Source organism: Triturus cristatus, chromosome 3_1 (assembly GCF_964204655.1).
Source record: "Triturus cristatus chromosome 3_1, aTriCri1.1, whole genome shotgun sequence".
In the NCBI taxonomy this organism is placed as follows: Eukaryota; Metazoa; Chordata; class Amphibia; order Caudata; family Salamandridae; genus Triturus; species Triturus cristatus.
Window position 1 is genome coordinate 1,090,396,809 of NC_140583.1, and position 20,777 is coordinate 1,090,417,585.

The 20,777-nt window shown below is 46.2% G+C and overlaps 1 protein-coding gene across 1 annotated transcript in view; it reads left to right on the forward strand.

Annotated features, from left to right (window-relative positions):
* Positions 1–20,777, forward strand: part of GRIK4 (glutamate ionotropic receptor kainate type subunit 4) — a 1,510,174-nt gene that overhangs the window by 1,445,235 nt on the left and 44,162 nt on the right. The window lies entirely within an intron of this gene.

Sequence of the window (20,777 nt, forward strand, 5' to 3'; positions counted from 1 at the left end):
CAATAATCGATGTTCTTCTAAACATATGTGGTCTAATCTATCCATCTCCTCCCAGGCCACAGCCTTTCCCTGTCCCTGTAAATAACACTGCCAACGAGACTTCCATATGTTGGCTTTACAATAATGGACTCGGAATCTATCAAAAATACAGCATATTCTTAGCCACACTTCCCATTTCGCTGAAAATCATGATAACCCCTGTAAGCAGATCCAGGAGCAGCTGTGCCTACTCACTAAGCTTGCACTACACACCAGCCTACGCCCAGCCAGCGATTGCTGAACCTACAACTCCTTCCTGCCAGAGCTCCCTGCCAGGCTGGTCCTGGTCCTAGCAGGTTCCTTCTAGAGCAGTGGAGGCAGCCAACAACAACAACAACACCTTTTAAAACAAAACAATCCACACTAGCTATCCTGAAAGATTCAACCATCACTGCAGTAGTCGCCCAAGCAGTTATAATAAAACTACTATTTAATTGAAGGTACAAAAAAATATACATTCAACTATTTCCATTACATTCAGTGCCGATGACACTAGCATACGTTTGCTAAACAAAAAAAAAACTTTGTTTACAGCTTCTACTCTATAGGAAACATTTTTAATTTCCCTTTCATGCATCAGCTGCGATCAGAGACCAGGTCATAGTTCAGTTGCTTCACTGAGTACCACAATAAAAGCTCCGAATCAGATGAAAAGGGTGGCAGATAAGAAGCCGCCAAGCATAAAACGACAACGTGAAGGAAGCGCACTGAAAACCCATGGAGGGGCAGGCGCGCAACACCCATTGAACTCAAAGGGCTTCAGCCCCCCCCCCCCCCCCCCCCCCCCCCGTCGTGTTTGGCAGCCCGGGATGAGACACCTTCCTGGGCAAAAAAGCAGCCGCACCCGAGCACTTCACAGGTCTTTAAAAGACCATTTGCATGTTAATGAGGCCTTGCTGTTGTTTCACCCCTTCTAAGAGCCCCTGCAGCTCCACTCTGCCTATTGCTTAAAGTTCAGCCCCCCCCGAAATTTTTGCTCAGCCCCCCCCGAAATTTGGCTCTAGTTGCGCCTCTGTGGAGGGGAGAGGAGGTTTTAATCTTCCACATGAACAGAATTTCACAAATTGAACCAGATCATCTGACAAGATGGAGTGCACCTGGCCTTTTAAATTGAGGGTTGTGCCGAAGACGTAGGTTGTGCTGTGTGTACAAAGAGAAGGGATATCCAGAGAGAAGTGTCTCTCTTCAAAGGATTTCCCTTCCTGCTGCAGCGCTCACCTAAGTGACGAACACGCCGTAAGCAGTGCAAATTCAACCGGAACAATAATGAAAAACCGGGACATTTCTGTGTTTAACCCGGACACTGTTCGAAAACCGGGACATTTCATTCACTTGGAGAAAAGTGTCGGGACACCGGGACACTTCTCCAAAAACGGGGACCGTCCGGGGAAAACCGGGACGTCTGGTCACCCTAACATAGAGGCACACGGGTGTACCGAAGCACGTAATCACACGCAGGCACACTGAGTCACAGGCACACTGACGCTTTGGGTCTGGCAGACTAGCCGACACACCACACTGTCACACTGAGTAGAGGCGCACACAGGCTGAGAGGGATGTTTTAATTATCAAGCTCAAGGTGCTCACTGTAAAAGTCAAGAGGAGTGGAAGACTGACTTGACATTATAAAGTTGAACCTGAGGAGTTACACACATCTGCAACATATGCTCAGCTTCCTGAGCTAATTTTGTGTCAAGAACAGATATACCGGAGACCTTGACCGATGCACTTCCATTGTGAGCCCGGGGATGCTGATGGTAAGTGCTGCACTTTCCAATATCACCCTCAGGTGGGTGTTGGTAATGATGATATATAGACTCACCATCTGGGAAGGCTGTAAGTGCCCGGGGGAGGTCGTGTAAATCCCAGAATTCATCCAGTATTTCTCATTTCTCCATTTATTTTTCCTTCCTCTCCTCTATCCTGCCCTCTCTTTCTTTCTCTGCTTTTTTTCCTTCGTTATTTTCCCGTCTTCATTCTTTTTCTACTTGTTTTCAGCCTTATCTTCTTTCCATGTCTTCATCGTTTCTCCTACGTTATTCTTTCTCTGTCTTGTTTTCTTGTTGTATTCACTTACTGTACATTCCTCGTTCTTTTTCTCAACTACTCTCATTTCCTCAATTTTTCTCCTTCTTTGTTTCTTTCATATTTTCTTTTTTGTTCTACTCTTTCTTATCCCATTTCTTGTTTGCCCTTTACTTAATTTTCCTCCTTTTCTCATTTGATTTTTTCTTGATTTCTTTTTGCACTAAAACCCTTGAAGCACCTAAATGCAAGTGTACCTTCTATTGCTGAAACCAATTTAGAAATGTACTACTTAAAGCTTCATATTGTTTAGAAAAAGCAAAATAATTATGGTTTATCACAAATGGAAATGCTTACAAAATAAATAGTAAACCTGGAGTCATATCTGTAATAAATCAGCGAAAGTGACTGCAACATAAAACTCCACTCCTGAGATCTCTGGCTGGCAAGGAACTTCTCTAGACACCACAGGGCAGCGGGGCTCTTGTGAGAGAATTCCGAGTTTCCTCTCTCTCCGTGCAACGAACCCCAGAGCCTCACATTATGCATGGCTGCAGTCTTAAACAATACCAAACATGGCCAGTCCTGCGCCCGTTGCCTCCCTTCGCCAACCCAATGGCACTCAATCTCCTTGGCAGCGATGAAGGCTGCCATGCCAGCAGAAATGTCTGCTGTGGAGCAGGTTGTGTGGGGACAGCCTCTCTGCACCCTACCCCACAGCAAACCAGACTTCCTACGGGCACAAACAAGCGCCTGCCAAACGATTCCGTTCTACAGGGGAGAAAAGCAAGGGGTTTAGCGAAGAGGCAGGGGAGGGGGAATAGAAGGAAATTAGGATTGGGCGGACTGAAAAATGGGAGGAGGAAGCGCGCGAGGTAGGGAAGGAGGGAGAGCTAGGAATGGTAGCTCCGAGAAGAGGGGCCGTCTGAGGGGAGGAATAGAGGAAATGGGGAAGGCGGGACAAGGCATGGGTGGGATAAAGGCAAGAATGGTGAACGTGAGAGGCAGGGCCTCTCTTCCGATTCCTCACTCCCATTCCTTCGCCACTCTATTTCTCGGAATGAGTCTTCGTGCCCCTTTATCGCACTTTCCTGCCATTTCCCGCCCCCTTCTGTCTGTTCCCTTCCTCCTCCCACCATCACTCAGCGCCCCTCCCGAGCCCTGATGCTGTTTCCACTTTTGCTTGTGATTCCGTTGTTTACAGAGAGCGGCTCGGGTGACTTAGAACCGCGTTCAGACAGAGAGGCCCCGCCGCCTCACTCACATCCGAGGGCTGCAGTGCATGGGAAATCAATATTATTTTTTTCGCATCTTTTATATAGCGCAAACTCGACCCGAAGGTATTGGAGCGCTGTACATGAGCACCGTATTTACATTACATATTCAGGCAGGGGGAGATTAAGTGATTTGCCCAGAATCACAGGATGTGGACGCGACCTCGAGGCTCGAACCCTGGTTTCCAGCACCAAAGTCGGCAGTCTCCATGCTCATGTACCTCGAGGCAAAAAACAAAGAGACGGACTCAAACCTGCTCCCCAAGGACGCCTGTTATTGGATTACTGTCCTCCGATCTACCAACTACGTCCAAAGGTCAATAGACAACCCATTGACGCAAGACCACACAGTCCCCCTGTATTCCACAGCGTGCCCCCAAGATCAATACTGTCAGCAGGTTTGCTCCTCGTCACAAAAATACAAACCACTCAATGCGCCTGGTTCAGCACACACTCCAGGCACACAGCAGGAGCCTCACACCTGGTGAACACCAGTTAAGTCCCTTCCTGAGTGGCAGTGAACCGTGCCATAGTATTACAGGTCCTCGAGGGTCAACCCCAGCCCAGCGCCCCTCCCAGGCACCGCACGAAACTCAGCATGGCACCAGACCAGAAAGTCGCGGGGGCGATGAAGTGCAGCGCTCCCTGCAAGAGCCCCAGTTGCCCCAGGCCCGTGTGCCCGAGCCAAGCGGAGGCAGCAGCGCCAATGGGACTGGCCCCTTGGGCAGCACCCGAGGACCTCGCCGGTCCCTGCAATCCCCGAGCCCGGGGATACCTGGGCCAGTGATGGGAAACTCTGCCCACCAAGCAAGCAAGGCAGGAGGAGCACACGCCCCCCCGGACTCGCTTGTCCAGAAGACGTGCTCTGAGACACTGGGGGCTGATCCGCCCCCCCCCCACTAAGCCGTGTGCCCGTGCAACCGAGGGCACCGCACAGCACTCCGCACGGCATGATGGGGAAGAGGCGAGAGGGGGAGGGACGGACGGACGGGAACCACGATGTCTGTAGTCCAACGGTGTCCACCGGGGACATCCACCCCACACAGGAAAAGCGCAGAGCAAGGGAAGGTAGGTGTCCCTCCCAGGGTCAGAGCGCAGAGCAATTGACCCCTCCCTGCCAATATTATTTTTTTTTGTTATATATTTATATTGCGGAAACGCGACTGAAGGTATTGGAGCACTGTACATGAGCACCATACTTCCATTAGACATTTAGGCACGGGGAGATGAAGTGATTTGCCCAGAATCACAGGATGTGGACGCGACCCCGAGACTCGAAACCTGGTTTCCAGCACCAAAGTCGGCAAACATGAAATGCATATGTGGCAACATTTTAGAGCAGGCAAGTGAGGGGGAAATTCTAACAAGCGCTCCCATGACGTTTTCGTTCCGCTTTTTCTGCCGTCCCACTTGGACGGCCTCGCCTGCCAAAAGGTTTCTTGTCTTTATGGGGCCATGTGTTTGGCCCCATAAAGATAAGAAACCTTTTGCGACCAACGCAAAGCAGGCGAGGCCGTCCAAATGGGACGGCTCAAAAAGCCAAACGAAAACGTCACCGGCACCTCTTTCCCAATGGCTGGCCGCCGTTTACCATAAACGGTGACGCCGGCCAATGGGAAAGAGGGGCGGGGCTTTATGCCCCTTACTGAAAATACTAAATCTCGCCAGTGAGACTGCGCATGCGCGCAGCCTTACGCTAGCGAGACCTAAAAAGAATTACATTTAAAAACTCTGGGCATCATTTACGAGTCCCCTAGTGGCACTTTTGCACTGCCTGTGCATCACATTTTTGATGCTCCAGTGGCATAAAGTGCCGCAGCATTTTTAGAAGGCCACACAAAGCTACTATGTATGGCTTTTCATGGCCTTCTAAATATGTGCCCCTTTCACTCAGAACACTGCGTGAAAGGAGCGTACCATGGTTGTTGCTGTAGGTGTTCCCATGCAACATCAATGGAACCTGAAGCATTCCCATATTTACAAGGAATCGTAAACCTGGGAATACGTCAGATTCTAACGCCACCACAGGGGTGGCGTTAGGGAGGCGCAATGAGAAGAAATATCCTTATTTCTCCTCTTTCTATGTGTGCTGCATTCTCTTGTGATCAGTGGCTTAACAAAGGCCTTGCAGCCCCAGCGGTGCAGGGGGCCACCAAGCTCCAGGGGGCCCCCTCAGCATAGTGTGCTGGCCTGAGAGCTCCTAAGTGTGTCTAGAGGGGGGCAGCCCCTCCATGTACTTTGAAGTGGGGGGCCCCCTCAAGTTTAGTTATTCCATTGCTCATGATTGTTTTTGTGCAGGAACGTGTCCCTTCCTCCACAAAAACAATCCCCCCTGCAACTCAGACACACTGGCACCATGATGCAAGGGTGCCTGATTATCAGCCCAATGTGCGCAGTGCAGGGGAAAAGGACAGGAATGTGTTGTATCTTTACGGCGCATTCCTGCCCTTTTCTGTTGACGCAGAGCAGCGCAGCAAGATTCCTTGTGGCACTGCCCTGTGCTAAAACCTTGTAACTGAGGCCCTTTGCATCTGCCACAAGTTTTTTTATTATGAACGAATCATCTGTTCATAGAAACCTATTCATAACTTACAATCAGCTACACAGGGACTCTTGGAGATCCATAGAATAACAAAGGTTAAACGGCCAAGCCGTACCTTTTCTGTGGCAGTCTCAAAAATATGGAACTCTTTACCTCTCTCTCTTAATCCGACCTAAGATACTTTTTCTTTTAGGAAAGTATTAAACACGTTATTTGACAAAGTAGACTGCATTTGTGATCAGTGTACAGTGATCACACATTAGCCTTTTCTTTTTTTCCAACACCAGGATGTCCTTCGGATAGAATAGCGCTTTATAAAACTACAAATAGAATAGAGCAGAGTACAATATAATAGGGTAACAATGGAGTGTGTAAAAGGAACATGTGGTCTGTCCGTGCATATCCCAAATGCACCAATGGAGCTCTGCTCTACCATAAGCTGATGCAAATATCAGACGCAAATATAGCTAGTTACATTGTATGCGTTCACAACGCATTTGATTACAACACGGTCATTACAACAACCGCGTGGTTACATCGCAGTACCATTACAATGCAAGTCGTTACAACGACTTGCTCTAGGGGGCGCGCTGGACTTAGGAATAGTATAATTTACTACTCCAATTCCTGTGTGTGCAACAGTAGGGAAGGGGTTGGAATAGTAAATTATACTATTCCTTAGTTTAGAGCGCCCCCTAGAGCAAGTTGTTGTAACGGCTTGCGTTGTAATGGTACTGCGATGTAACAACGCGGTCGTTGTAGCGACCAAGTTGTAATCGCATGCGTTGTAGCGCATGCGATGAGATGGCTGTTTCCCATCTGACACACCTTTACACAAGTATGCTGTGTTAACCAAGAGTAGAGATGTCACACGGTAGCTTCCAATTCCTGGCTGAGTAAGTACAATTGTGCTATGTCATTAGCCAGGTGAGAGCATGTAGATTTGAATTTGGCCCTCCTGTGCCACCATCTCCAGACCCCAATATCGTGAAAGGCAGTCTATGTTGGCATTTGCCTCGTATCAACAGACTGACTTCATTTCTGGGAGAGATGTTTTTTATCACATTGGATACCTTCCCCGTTTCATAATGGTGGCTAGGTCCATTGATTTTGAGATCTCGCTCACAACACACACGCACTCACCTTTGGGTTTGAAATAACACCCTAGCATGGGAAGTTTTTGTGAGCGGGGTTTGTCAGGTCATGAACACAATGGAGACATTTGTGGGATCCCATTAATATGGTTGATGGTCATGAGTCCTTAAGTTTAGTGATGGTAAGGCAGTGATGTCACGTTTGTGTTCACTTTGTGAAGCCACACTTTCACAGAAAGTGCTTCATGGTGACTCTTGTCTTGAGAGAATTTTGCGGTGGCATGCTCGAGACAGGAAGTGTTTGTGAGTTGACATTTCTGCCTGGGAGTTGGCTGCCTGACCATCCTCTGCCCCAGGAAGCTCTCGTGATGTGACCAGCTGGCCACGAGGTATTTGTGAGGCTAAACTCCTGACACATTATCGACCTTTGAATTATTGGTACGGTAACACTTCAGCACATGAAATGTTCTTGTAAATCAATAGTCCTCTGCCATAGAGGGGTCTGTGAGGTCACACTTTCTCCAAAGAATTGTTCATAAGACAGCACTGTAATGTGGTGGGATTTTCTATTGTGCTGGGAAGAGAACTCTACCATTTTTTTTTACATCATGGAGCTTGGTATAGGTGTAGTTTCAGCTATCAGTTATGAGCTGCTCCTCCACATTTGCTTCTGGACTTCAGTTACCTTGGTGTAAATAAACTTAATTTTTACTGCTCGTGTGTCCCTCCTTTCACTATTGACGAGCGGGCCGCACTTGGAGGAGAAGGGCCAGGCCTGTGGAAAAGGACCACGTGGGAACGGTTGCTGACAATACTGGAGGGGAAACTTTTGTATCTTCAGCAGGGCAGTCTTAACAGCATTACAGGCCCCCGGAAGGGCCGGACTGGCAGTAGCGGGCCCTGGGAAATCCCCCGGTGGGCCGCACGAGTGGGGGACGGTTTTGGGCGCATAGGAAAATGTGTTGCGAAACTGTAAATTTCAGCTATTGTGGTTATATTTTAATGTGTTAGGCCACTTATTGTGTCACTGTGACCTCTATGACTTGAGCATGAATAATGGAGCAGTGCAAGCCACTTATACCTTAATGGCACCTCGTTGTGAGTTCGCTACATCAAGGTCAGAACTAAGAAAAAGCAGTTGAGCGCACTCTGGATCGGACAGGAGCAGTTACTGACTACCATACCAGCAACAGGAGAGGAGATGAGGACATGCTGGCACATGAGCGATATGGTCCCCAAACACATTTAATGTGTAGCCCTTAGCAGTTGCCCAAACAAGATCCTACACATGTATGAGACCCCAAAAGCCACTGTATTGAGAAAAAGACATTGGGATCCCTTGTAGAATAAAAACTACAATATGCTGTTCGTTCTTCTTTTACAACAGTTAAGCAATTCTGTGAGTAAAACTGTGACACACAAACATGGGTGTAGGCAATTGCGTGTCACTCATTGTTTTTTAACAAGTTACACTAGCCACCATAGGTTATTCGCACACCCTCTGCATGTTAAATACAATATAAAATACAGTGCAGCCAATTTAAACTCCAGCAGTAAATAGTCATACTTACACGCCTACTGAACATAAATAGTGGGGCTTATTTATGACCCCCTTGACACACCAGCGGCAAGAATGATGTGCCACCCGGACGAGGAGAAATCTTTTTATTAAAAATCCTCCAGCTTACACCAAGGTATCCCTTTATCAGTGGAGTAGTCGGGATGTTAAAAAGAATATAAGGAAGGTATTAGGATTTAATGGTCCTATGACCCTATACCAACACGTTTCAGCCCTACTCTATGGCCCAGAAAGGCCTGGGGCTTTCATCAGGGTGATTAGAATCACCTTCCTAGTGTGTGCACGCTGCGCGGTATCTAGTTCAAACACAGCAGATGCATGTAACTGACTGCATCTAGGGGCAATGTGTATACTTGCCCTTCTTATTATTCTTTTCTTTTTGAGTCCATCCTGTAATCAAAAAGGCCATATTAATGCAGGTATTCATAGTATTTTTTCATAAGTATGAATGGCCGGTGCATTATAATGAATCCCGATGTGAGATTCTATTTCATAGCTTGGAGTAAGCCTGAGGATATTTTATCTTTATGCCCCCTGGTCTTTTTCTTTCAAGTGCTTCCTGGAACGTGGTTGAGCCAACCCTGACATTTAGGAGTCAGGGTGAACCCGAAGATGAAGCATGACACTATTAGAGTGTATGAGGGTTATTTAAAGAAAATAAATCCTTTCCTTCCCCACCTCTAGGCAGGCGGTGTTCCACCTGACAACAATAGCATACAGCACTGCATTGAAATATTAGGTGGAATACTTTGTGTGTGTATAATATAGTCTGGCCGGACGTATCCCTCCACTCAATCTTCCATAAGATGAAAGTACCTCTCTATCCTTCAGACTTGAGAGAAGGAACCACTATCCCCTCCCACAAGCCTTCTATAGATTGGTTCTGCATACTCAAACACATCAAATCCTGTGGCTACATTTTCCTCTAATGGTGATAGGTTTTTGAACCTCTTAGAACCTTCAATATCTAAATTTTATGCAGCCATATAGTTTTCTCCCTCCAAAAACTTCCACATAGGCTACAAATCCTTCATTCCAGTCTTCAAATGACAAAGAGGTTCCTGCAGCTGTCCGTTGGAGGCTAGATTCTGACTAGCCCAACGCTTCTAGAGTTGTATCTGGACGTCAGTAACCAAGGTGTAAATGAACCTCATTTTTACTTAGATGACTGCGTCGTCTCACATACTATTTCCTGAGAAGTGCTAGGTCATACTCCAGCCTGGAAGCTGCTTGTGAGACTGCGCTCCAACTTGGGGTTTGTTAGTGAAATCACACGAGGAGATTGTTTTTGGAGACCCATCCAGTCTGTGGGGTCTTTCTGGGGTTGCACTTGCACCTTGAAGCCACACGTGAGATTCTATCCCTGTCCCAAGCGTATTTTTGAAATTACAACCCTTGCAAAGAGGTCATTGTGAGGCTACGCCCATTCCTGGCTGCATAGTGACACTACACTTCACTCTTCGCCCTTGAACGCTCTCACTCTTCGCTCGTAGGAGTTTGTGTGGTCTCACCCTAGTCTGAAGTCTGGTTCTGACTGGCACCTTTCTGTTGCGTTTGTTTGTGAGGTCACGTATCTTACTAGTATGCTTATTTGAGGGTAGGGTGACCAACTGGCATTGGTGCAAATTCAGGACGGTGAGTGTAAAAATTCAGGACAAAGGGTCAAAATTCAGGACACAAATTCAGGACAGGAGGTCAAAATTCAAGACAAAACTTCAGGACAATAGGTAAGTTTTACAGACCCATCAGAGGAGGTCGCGCAATAGTATATAAGTAAGCCCAGCCATATCCAAACATATTCAACCATTTGCAAACCTATCCATCATGTATCCTTCCATCTATCATTTCACTCATCCATCCCTTCATCCATCCTTTCACTCATCCATCCATTATCCATCCATCCATCCACCCTTTCACCCTAGCCAACCAGCCATTTACCCTTTCACCCATCCAGCCATCCTTTCACTTACTCATCCATCCACCCAGTCACTCATCCTTCCACCCATCCACCCTTTCAGTCATCCAGCCATCCTCCCTTTCTCTCTCCATCGACCCTTTCACTTAGCCATCCTTCCTTTCATCCATCCACCCACCCATCTACTCATCCACTCATGACTTCATCCATTGACCCTATCACTCATCCATCCTTTCTCTCATCCATTTATCCTTTCACTTCTTCACTCATCTATTCATCCTTGTGTCCACCTACCCTCCCTTTCACTCACTCATCCATCCTTACATCCACCCTTTCAATCATCCGTCCATCCATTCACCCTTGCACTTATCAATTAATCAATCCATCCATCATTTCACTCATCCATCCACCCACTCATCATCCACCTTTTTACTCAACCATCCTTTCACTCATCCATCCACCCTTTTACCCATCCTGCTTCCCTTCCACCCATACATCCAGCTATTTACCTTTTCTCTCATCCATCCTTCCACTCATCAATCCATCCTCTCTCATTCTCCATCTATTCAATCTTTCATTCACCCTTTCACTAATTCATCCAGCCATCCACCCATTCATTCACTTTCTCACTCGCCCACCTTTTCATATTTACTTTTGAGCTGAGCCTTTTTGAAAAGAGGCCCATCAAGAACTTCACCCTCGCTGCAGGAGCCATTCCAGGACTGGGGCAGAAGCCACCCAGGGCGGAGACAGGATCCACCACAGGGGGGACAGGAGCCATCACAGGCGGGGGGGGGGGGGACAGGAGCCACCACATGGGGGGACAGGAGCCATCACTGGGGGAGGGGGGGCAGGAGCCATCACAGGAGGGGGAACAGGATCCACCAGGGTGGGCACAGGGGTGGGCATGCAGTATTCTAGTATCATCTTGGCCCCTCCAGGGTGGGGTAGGGCTCCTCACCCTCTCCTGGACAGGACATCGAGAAGACAGGCTCTCTTTCCAAAATGTTAGTTTTGTCATCCCCCACTGTGATGTACAGTACTTAAAGGAGATACTTCAAGAGAACTGATTTAACTGATTGTTCTCCATACTTTGTTAATCAGTGTGGGTGCGATTGTGCCATTTCTTTATTTTATTACATTATAGACTGCATTTTTGAGGAATCGAGGTTTGCTTACAATTTAGTAACAGTAATTAAGCTCTGTGAAGAGAACCACGTGCTGCCTCAGTGTAATCAGGGCCGGTTTTGGGGCCCTGGGCAGAAAGGGAATGAGTGAGGCCCCTCTAAATTGCAGAGACATGACGCATTCGGGGCTGTTTGCATCTGAATAGATACCCCTGCTCCAGAGGCTGCAGCCCCTCCCTCTGTCACCTTCAAGCACCTCTTAACAGCTCATCAAGCGCTGAAGGTGTGAGGGTTGCCATCCCGCTGTGCCTCTCCAATGCTGCTGGGTATCTGAGCTTTGGTACTGCATCGAGTCTGTTACACCCGACCTCAACAGCATCGGAGTCAAGCAGGGAGGTGGGTGGAAGCTGTGCCGGCTTTAGGGTGGTGCGATCGGTGCCCGGTTACAATTATGGACAAATGGCGTCCGTTAAAGAATCCTTCACGGACAGACGGCCGAAATTACGGACTGTCTGTGAAATTTACGGAAGGTTGGTCACCCTATTTGAGGGTGTAGCCTTGTGGCACGAGCTTGCCGACCTTGGTGTTGGGGAACCGGGTTCGAGCCTCTGCTCCGCATCCTGTGATTCTTGGGCAAACCTTCCTTTGCCTACCAAAAATGAATGTGCCCTTGTTCAATGTAACTGGTGCTCGTGTAAAGCGCTTCAATGCCTTTGGGTCGAGTTCGCGCCATATATATATATATATGAAAAAAAATGTGAGGCTTCACAGTGGTTCTTTTTTCCTATGTAACGGTCATTCATATCTTTTTGGGGGGAGAATATTTGTGAAGCCAAACTTGTACTTAAAAGATGTCTCTACAACCCCTCTCTTCTGCGCTCACTTCTCGCGAAGTGTCTTGACTCAGAATAATGTCTTTGACATTAGACCGCAGTGACCTCTTTCAATGGTTTCATTCAGTGATTTAGCATTAGTGACGAACGCAGGAAGGCGCGGAGTGCCCCTTCTGTGGAAACAGAGAGCGCTGCGCTGGTCTGAAAAGCAGCTGCGCTGCTTACGAGGTTAGATGTTGACTGTTTCCCCACATGCAGCGGTTTCTAATAATATTCTTGAAATAATGAAGCAGTCTGTTTTCTTTTTTTGCTGAGAGATTAAAGATCCCTCTCTCTGTGAGCAATCTGCTGACATACAGAGGAGAGGCCCGCCGCGCTCCTCTGGGTCCGCCGCAGTTCCCTCCCTGTCAGCCCTCAGTCCTCCGCGAGGGAGGTAGGTGTCATGGCGGCTAGAGATGAAGTCCCTTTGCTCTTGCCCTGGGAGAGGCTTGTGATGCTGTCAGGCGCCTGACAGCTGCTGATCCTGCGGCAACCAAGGGTGAGCCAGTGATGGTAGGGGCCTGGAGGGGGGGATTTGGAGCAGCTGTCAGAGGGAGGTGTAAAGAGATCCCTAGTTAGTGCCGGTGCACGGGAAAGGTCGGGGACTCACCCCACGATTCTTATCTCTCTCCCCTATTGACAGTGTTTCTGCATCTTCGCATTTTTAAGCGGGGCTGGAGGAGGGGGGGAGATCGTGGGCGTGCGGGAGAGAATCTCTCAATGCCATACATCTGAGATTCCTTGCTCCACATCAATTCTGGTAGCTGCACGCTCAAACAGCTGTTGCTGATTGGCCAGAAAGTTCCAGGCCTTGATATTGACCCAGAGACTCCCTAATACGGATCCCATTATACCACATCTCACAGAAGAACGTGTATTCCCTTGGCCCAAAACATGATTAGGGTGTTGAAATTGAGGGTATCTGTGCATTTTTTCTTACCTGCCGCCTTCTTAAGATCATTCTTTTGCTATATGAAAGCAAGTGATAATGATCATTCAATTATTATGTGTGTTGCCCAAGTGTATTTGCAATTCGCCACAAGTTAGAATCTGCCTTTGAGCCGACCAGTAGCGGTTGGTGCAGGTAAGCGCGGCGCGGCGGCGCCGCGGCGCGGAGGGGGTATGTTGACAGACGACGGAATAGGATTTATTTATTCATCTAATTTTCCTTATTCCATCGTCTGTCGACTCAACCCCCGCCTCACCGCTCTTACCTGCACCGACCGCCGCTGAAGCCTACTGAGACTGATAAAATGAGTATTGTAGATTAGGATAAAAGTAATACCTGACATTTATAGCACTAAAAACGGTACGACACTAGGGTGAGGCATTATATTACATACAAAGGTGGCAGGTCTTGGAAGGAGACATTACTTCTAGTATTTGCATTGAGGTGGTCATTTTCATTTGCTTATTTGCCTTCCCGTGCCTGCTGCCTTTGTTTTCAGTGTGAAAACTCTTGATGAAATGAGGAATGAAGAACATCTACTTTAGTGAACAATCTTCAGATTACTTATGGTAATTCCAATACTGCGATTTTCCCTTCCTCGTCCCGGGTCTTTCATTATCGGAGGCTTTGCCTCGCTGCAGGTGTATAAGTCTACACCTTTAAGCGGAACCAATAAGAAAACAGACCTAACTCCTCCCATGCTACTCTGCATAATGGTGTACAAACCACACCACTTCCTGGTACAAGCCTAAGGACAAAGTTATGTACAACAAGGAAGGTGGGAGGGAGTAAAGCCTGGAACGAGGAAGAGAAAATCAGAGTTATGAGATTAACATATGTAAACTGAACACTACCTCCAAATTTCACTTACTCATTCCCATCCTTACAATAGGGACAATAACCATGCTGCAACACAGCTTTCGCAAAAAAAGTGAAAGCAATGCAACACCGATGGGTCATTTTAATGAGATCACCAATAGATTCAACCGCATACAACTCAAAGAACCCCAGTATCAAAAGAAGAAAGGTTCCGAGAATGATCATCCAGTCGCTAATGGAACACAAATGTAGAGGGAGCCGCCCAAGTCTCTCCAGTGCAGATGTCCATAAGAGACTCCTTGCACCTAAACCCATGAGAAAACCATGCCCCTGGTAGAATGTCCTTGAATATGTCCAGGTAACTCCTTACCTGAAAGATCTTAAACCTTAGAAACGGTTGATTTTACCCAACGTCTCAAGCTGGACGTAAAAGAAGCAATCCCATTGCCAGCTGTACCAAAATTAACAAACAGCCGATCATACTAATGGAAAGTGGAAACATCTTCCAGAGAGACCAGGTTAGGAAAGAACCCTAAAAGAATAAACTTCCTGTGAAATTTGGACAAACTCACGGGGCAAACCTGAAACTGTCAGTAGAACCAGTATGTCAGGAAAGACACTAAGGTAGGAAGTTTAAAACAGTAAAGTTCTCAGAGCACCTAATCTACTGGTCTAGGTGATCGTGATCAGAAAAAAAGTCTTCAATCTTTGAAATTTAGGAGAAACCTTGTGAAAGGTTCAAAGGGATTCTATGAAGACTAGATAGAACCAAAGACAAGCACTAAGAAAGAGAATGTTCTTTATCTGGAAACCAGACCAAAGAAAACTTTTCAAGAAGACTGGAAGCAAAGGCCTGAACACCACCGCAAGGTTTATAGGTTTGAAGGTCAAGTTCCCAAGGGACAATATTCTTCACTGTACACCATGGTTGGAAGGAAGGCCAATGGCAATTATAAGCCTCGCATGTGCAAATCCTCCTGATGTCTGAACACCAGAAGCTATGACCTCAGGCAAAGCCAGCAGAGGCAAACATACTCTTAGGCGGCGCACTGAAAGTGGGCCACAAAATGTTGGTACTTTAGCGGCTTCCACTCTATCAGTGAGCCTCTCGGGCGGGAATGAGGTCCAGGGTCAACCTCAGTCTATGCTGAGCAAATTTCCTGACCAGCAGCCAGATTGTCTCTATGGCCTGTATGACATGGGGTTGGAGTTCAGTTTTCCTGTAGGACTGGCATGTGAATAAATCATCCCAAAAACACTAGGGGGTGGGGAAATCCACTGAAACAGTAAATATGTTGGGAAAAAAATATTGGCAAGGAATCAGAAAGTAAAGAAATAGGAAAGTAAAAGAAGGATGACGGGAAGTGTTAAGTTAAAATAAGGTTGAAAAACATAGTATGTTATTTTTTTTTTTTAAAGGGAGTTACCAACACTCTACGGTAAAGCACAAAAACCCCGAAATGAACATCAGATTGAAACAATGTTAATGCAAGATATGTAAAACACAGGGACTCACGATTAATTACTACAAGACGAATCTTCTGACACGAATCCCGAAGTAATTAATAGTCTCGAAATCATCACATGGAATCCCAGGAGGGGTTGTTCCTGTACCCAGTAGACAAGCAGCACAGCTGGCAACATTTGCCATGCTCAGCGAAGAGTGGTAAAAATATTTTTAAAGACAGCGCTCTAAATAAGTGCTGAGTGGGGTTGCATATTTTTCCTAACCTTTATGATGATCTGTGGATAAGTTTGTAACTACACATAGTTTGTGAGTTTGAACATCTGTGCGAAAATTGAGACCTTTGGAAGAATTTATGTTGCATTTATCCCTGTTTCATGTTAAAAAGTTCAGTGGAAGTATACTTCGTAGAAAACAGCGTTTTTCATAGCAAAGCTTGAATTAACTCACAAAAATGGCAGTAGATTGCAGTGGTGGAGCAAGGGGGGGTGGTAGGGGATGGGGTCCGCAATGGGCGGCACATGTTGTGGGGACGGCGGCGTTCCTACCCTGCTCTTACCTGTGGCAGTCGCAAGGCGGCAAGGTAAAGAATTGCCAGCACCCCCGCTCTTACATGCGGCACTGCAGGTGGTAAACTCAGGCACAGCCATGGGTGGCAAAAGGTCTAGCTACTCCACTGGTAGATTGAACCGCTCTTGCGCATTATACTTGGCTTTGCTGGGTCCTGCTAGCATGAAAGCGCGCGCTCCTTGTACAGAAAAATCAGTGCATGGGAAAAAGTGAAGGGAACTTGGGAAACGTTGCACACTTCATGAAGCTAAAGCTGAGAACGTCGCAAAGCTTTACAAGTGGGAAAAAAGTTTGTATACATGTACCCAGAAAGTGATCTTTTTTGCGTTGAATTGAAACTTTCCTCCATACCCAGGTAAACGTGATTGTTAAAGGCTATAACTTTCCAATACACTTGCTACGTGCTCCCTTAAATTATCCCTGCAGACTAATTAAAGACTGGGATAATCACATATTTTACTAAATACCAAGGGCCATATTTAAGAGTTTGATTGCGTGGGCAGTGCAGCAAGTCACCTTGCTGCGGGTCCCTGCATCACAGGGAAAGGGCAGGAATGCCCAGTATATATCCAATACTGCACATTCCTGCACTTTTCCCTTGCAATGGTGCACAATGGCTGCCTAGCGCCAATGCAGACACCCTTGCACCAAGGGTGGCTGTGTTGTAGGCAGGATTGTTTTTGTGCAGGACAGGGCATCTTCCTGGTCAAAAACAATCCTTAGAGACTTTTACCTCAGAATGCGGCACACACAGAAAGATTGAAAAACAAGGAGAAATAAAGATATTTCTCCTCATTGCGCCTCCCCTGGTCCGACGTCCAAAGTCTTGTAAACCTGGGAATTCATTAAAAACCATGGAAGTTGCATGGGAGCACCCGCGTAATGGCCATGGAATGCCTACCCAGGGCAGAATAAACCATGCAGTGATTTGCGCTGTGTTACTCCATCTTTTTGGAGGCACTCATAGCCACGCAAAGTGGCTTTGCATGGCTTAAAAAATATGACTTAACGTTTGCGTCGCAAAGTAAACCGGGTCATAAATATGGCCCTAAGTCTTGAGCTCACCGAACTTGGGATGCACAGATTGCTCTCCATAGTCCTGTGCTCCTGCAGACTCACCTCACTGAGGTCACGCTGCACCTCACTCCTCCTAGACAATCACTTGTCCTGCAGGGTTGGCAGGATCCTTCCATTTCTCAGCAGACAGGTTGGCTTCCATGCACTCAGAATAGGTGATCAGCTCTTACAGCAAGGCATAAACTCAGGTGATGTCCCCCATCTCTGGAAGCTGGCTATCAGGCAGACACCAGCTCTGGTTGAACAGGAGCCTTTTGAACACTCCGCAGAGCACTCCATTCTTTGGTCATAGAGAACTTGGTACAAGAACAAGAAGTCGGTCTGTGGGTCCCAATTTTATACAGGAAAAGTAGAACTACTGTTTGCACTTTCAGAACCAGTTTGGAGTGGTTTGTTTTCCTTTAAAGTGTCTTTTTCACGCTTCTGTCAGACGCAGCAATTGTGCAGATTGATTCTCCTCACACGAGGGAAATCTCCAGCTGGAGTGACTACAGCAGAGGCACTAAAGTGTGAGCTTTGTGCACTTGACTGTCATCAGCCACACTGAGGAAAGATCAGGGGAAAGTCAAAAGACTGGTCTGACCTAGGGTTCCATTTTACCTGGAAAAACAGGGACTGCATCATCATCCTTCACTCCCACCATTTCCTTATCGGCAGTGGGACAGGGAAACTAACCAGTAGCTCCTCTCAGCAAAAAGCTTATTTAAATTTCTAAGGGAGTTTTATCTGGGAAAACAACCTCACCTTCATCTTGTGCAAAATCCCAGACCAGGAGCATCCAAAGTGGATTCCATGAGCCTCCATTACTTAAACACGCACAACATACACGTGGAATGTTAGTGTGAGGATCTTGATTAGTGTATAGCAGTAGACCTTTATACAAGTAGCCCAGTAGTCCACCACTTCAGTGACAGATCAATACTCTGGTCACTTCTATAGATTCACAAAACACAGTACTCTGCCATCACCACCACTCGATGTACTAAGCCAATGGCATTGACAGTAGCCCACTGCCTGCATAATGAGGCAGGTCTAGGTCTCGGTGCACACACTAAATTAATGTGAAGATAAGGGCAAAATCAAAAACCAGGATACCAAATATACACTGTCAGGCACCATAGGCAGGTGGAATACACATCATGCAGGGGACAGTCTTATCCCAACAGGGAAAATGGCAGGGACACCATGACAGAAAGGAGGAAAGAGTGTGTCAACGTGATGAGTAGGGTCGGAAAAATAGTTGTGGAAAGGGCCGGAGGAAGGGGAGTCAATTGAGAGAATGGGGCAGAGTATGGGTCAATGATTGGATAATATGGGGTTCATGATGCTGCTTGTACTGCTGATAGGCCTGTAAGGGATACCATGCATCAGGACTTAGGACTGTCTTAGTTGGAAAAGGACAAAAGTAATCAAAACTTCTGAGTAAAAGGACATGCCCCCAAATTGCTGTATACCAGTCTAAAAAACCACGCAGGTCCTCGTTTAGGCTTTTGAAAAGCAGGATGTCTGCCATAATTTGGTAGACCTACTGCCATGCTAACTCCTTTATAGTTGGGGTAATTGTTCCATTTCCGTAGGTGAAGCCCAAATTGAGAGGCATTCCTCTACCAGAAAAAAGAGGCCAGGGTCAATGTTGTGCAGGAGAAATGGTAGGTCACGTACCAAATCTTGAATGAGTCCCTTATTTAAAAACAGAAAAAAGAATGCAACTGGCCTGGGGGAGCAAAGATGGTGGGTAGTGATGTAAACGGCAGGAGCAGTGGTGGGGTATAGCATTGGAGCATGCAGCTGCGTGCAATGGGAAGGGGATGGGGGCAGAAATGTACGACCTAGTTGGAGGAAAACAAGAGTGTAGGATATGAGGGGAAAGCAGCTCATGGAGAAGAGAGCTAGAAAACACATGCACTCCCATGGAGTACTGGATGCTAAAGACAAAAGTGGTACCCTGAGGTGGATCTGTGGAAATATACATGTCATTCAGTCAAAAGAATGTTATTTTATTTATTTATAGAGTTTTATATAGCGAGACATGACCCAAAGGTATCAGAGCGCTTCACAGTTGCATGTTGTAGATCTTTTAGAGAACAACGTGTACAGCAGTAATATACAAATGGTTCCGGTAGGTGTCTTTTGTATCAGTTTCCACGATAACAATTAGGAACAATTAGGTGTACAAGGTATAACAGTAGTATTATACGAAAGGTTCCGATGTGTACCTTCATATCATTCTTTTCAACAATATTACAAAAAGATCCATTAGTTGTATTAGTGTACAGTCTACATTGTTTTCGCCGCTAACTGTTGAGTTTGCCCTTATATTCGTTATTGATCACGATGCAGATAGTGATCAATCAGTGTTTAGGGTAGGAACTTGCTCATCAGGAATATCTTTGCCTCTCTTTTGAAGGTTGATGTGTTTGGGATTTTTCTAATGTTTGGCGGGAGTGAGTTCCAGATTCTGGGGGCCGCTCCAGGGAATACTTTCTGGGATGGTCTGCTTCCACCTGATAATTCAATTGGTTGGGCTAGGTACATTGGTGTTTTGTAGTGAAGCATTTTGTGGGTAATACATATAAAATAATGGTACAGAAGCTATGCGCCAGAGAGAGGACAAAAGAAGAAAAAGAAGGAATTCCATCAAATAAAATGCAAGCAAATGAGATTGAAAGAAAGCCAGCCAATGAGAAGCAAGGAGATGACCCAAAGCCCACAGTACGTTTTGGTAGCATATGCAAAAGGTTTTCAACAACAGACAGCTAAACTCTGCCTGCGATCAAGATCTAAAAATAATTTTATTATCTTAGAATGTAGGTCTGCAATTATATGTTTTTATAAACGATAATGCTAGGTATGCTATTTTGAAATGCTTATCTATGATTAGAACGTGGAAATATGATGGAGGTTTCTGCCTTTTAGGCAGAAACTCCAGCATTTATTAAAGTATTTTTGAGGTCGCCAATGGTCCAATTCTCATAATCGGGCCGTTTACACTGCAAAAATGCTTTTAGTGATATACAAAGTCCAATTGGAAGTTGGTGGTAACCCATTCACAAGTAAGTCCAAGGGACCACTGCCTGCTCTTAAAAAATGAAACTTTCAAGTTTAATTTCTTTCTTTCTAAACGCATCCCATTTTCCTTTAAGGAAAATGTACTACATTTAAAAAAAGAAAAAAGATTGCTTTATTTAAGAGCAATCACAGACATGGTGGTCTGCTGACCCCAGCAGTCCACCATCCCTGTGATGGCTACGATTCCTAATGGGTCGCAAATTGTGGCCTACCTTATTAAAATTCATAGAGTAGGTCTATTTGCGACCCACTACGAATCGCTAATAAACTCAAAACAGTTTCATACATTAGGATCGCTGTTCCTAACTTTCATACATGTAGCCCTTGGTTCCTATGTTGTATCACAGAAACAAAGTTGTGA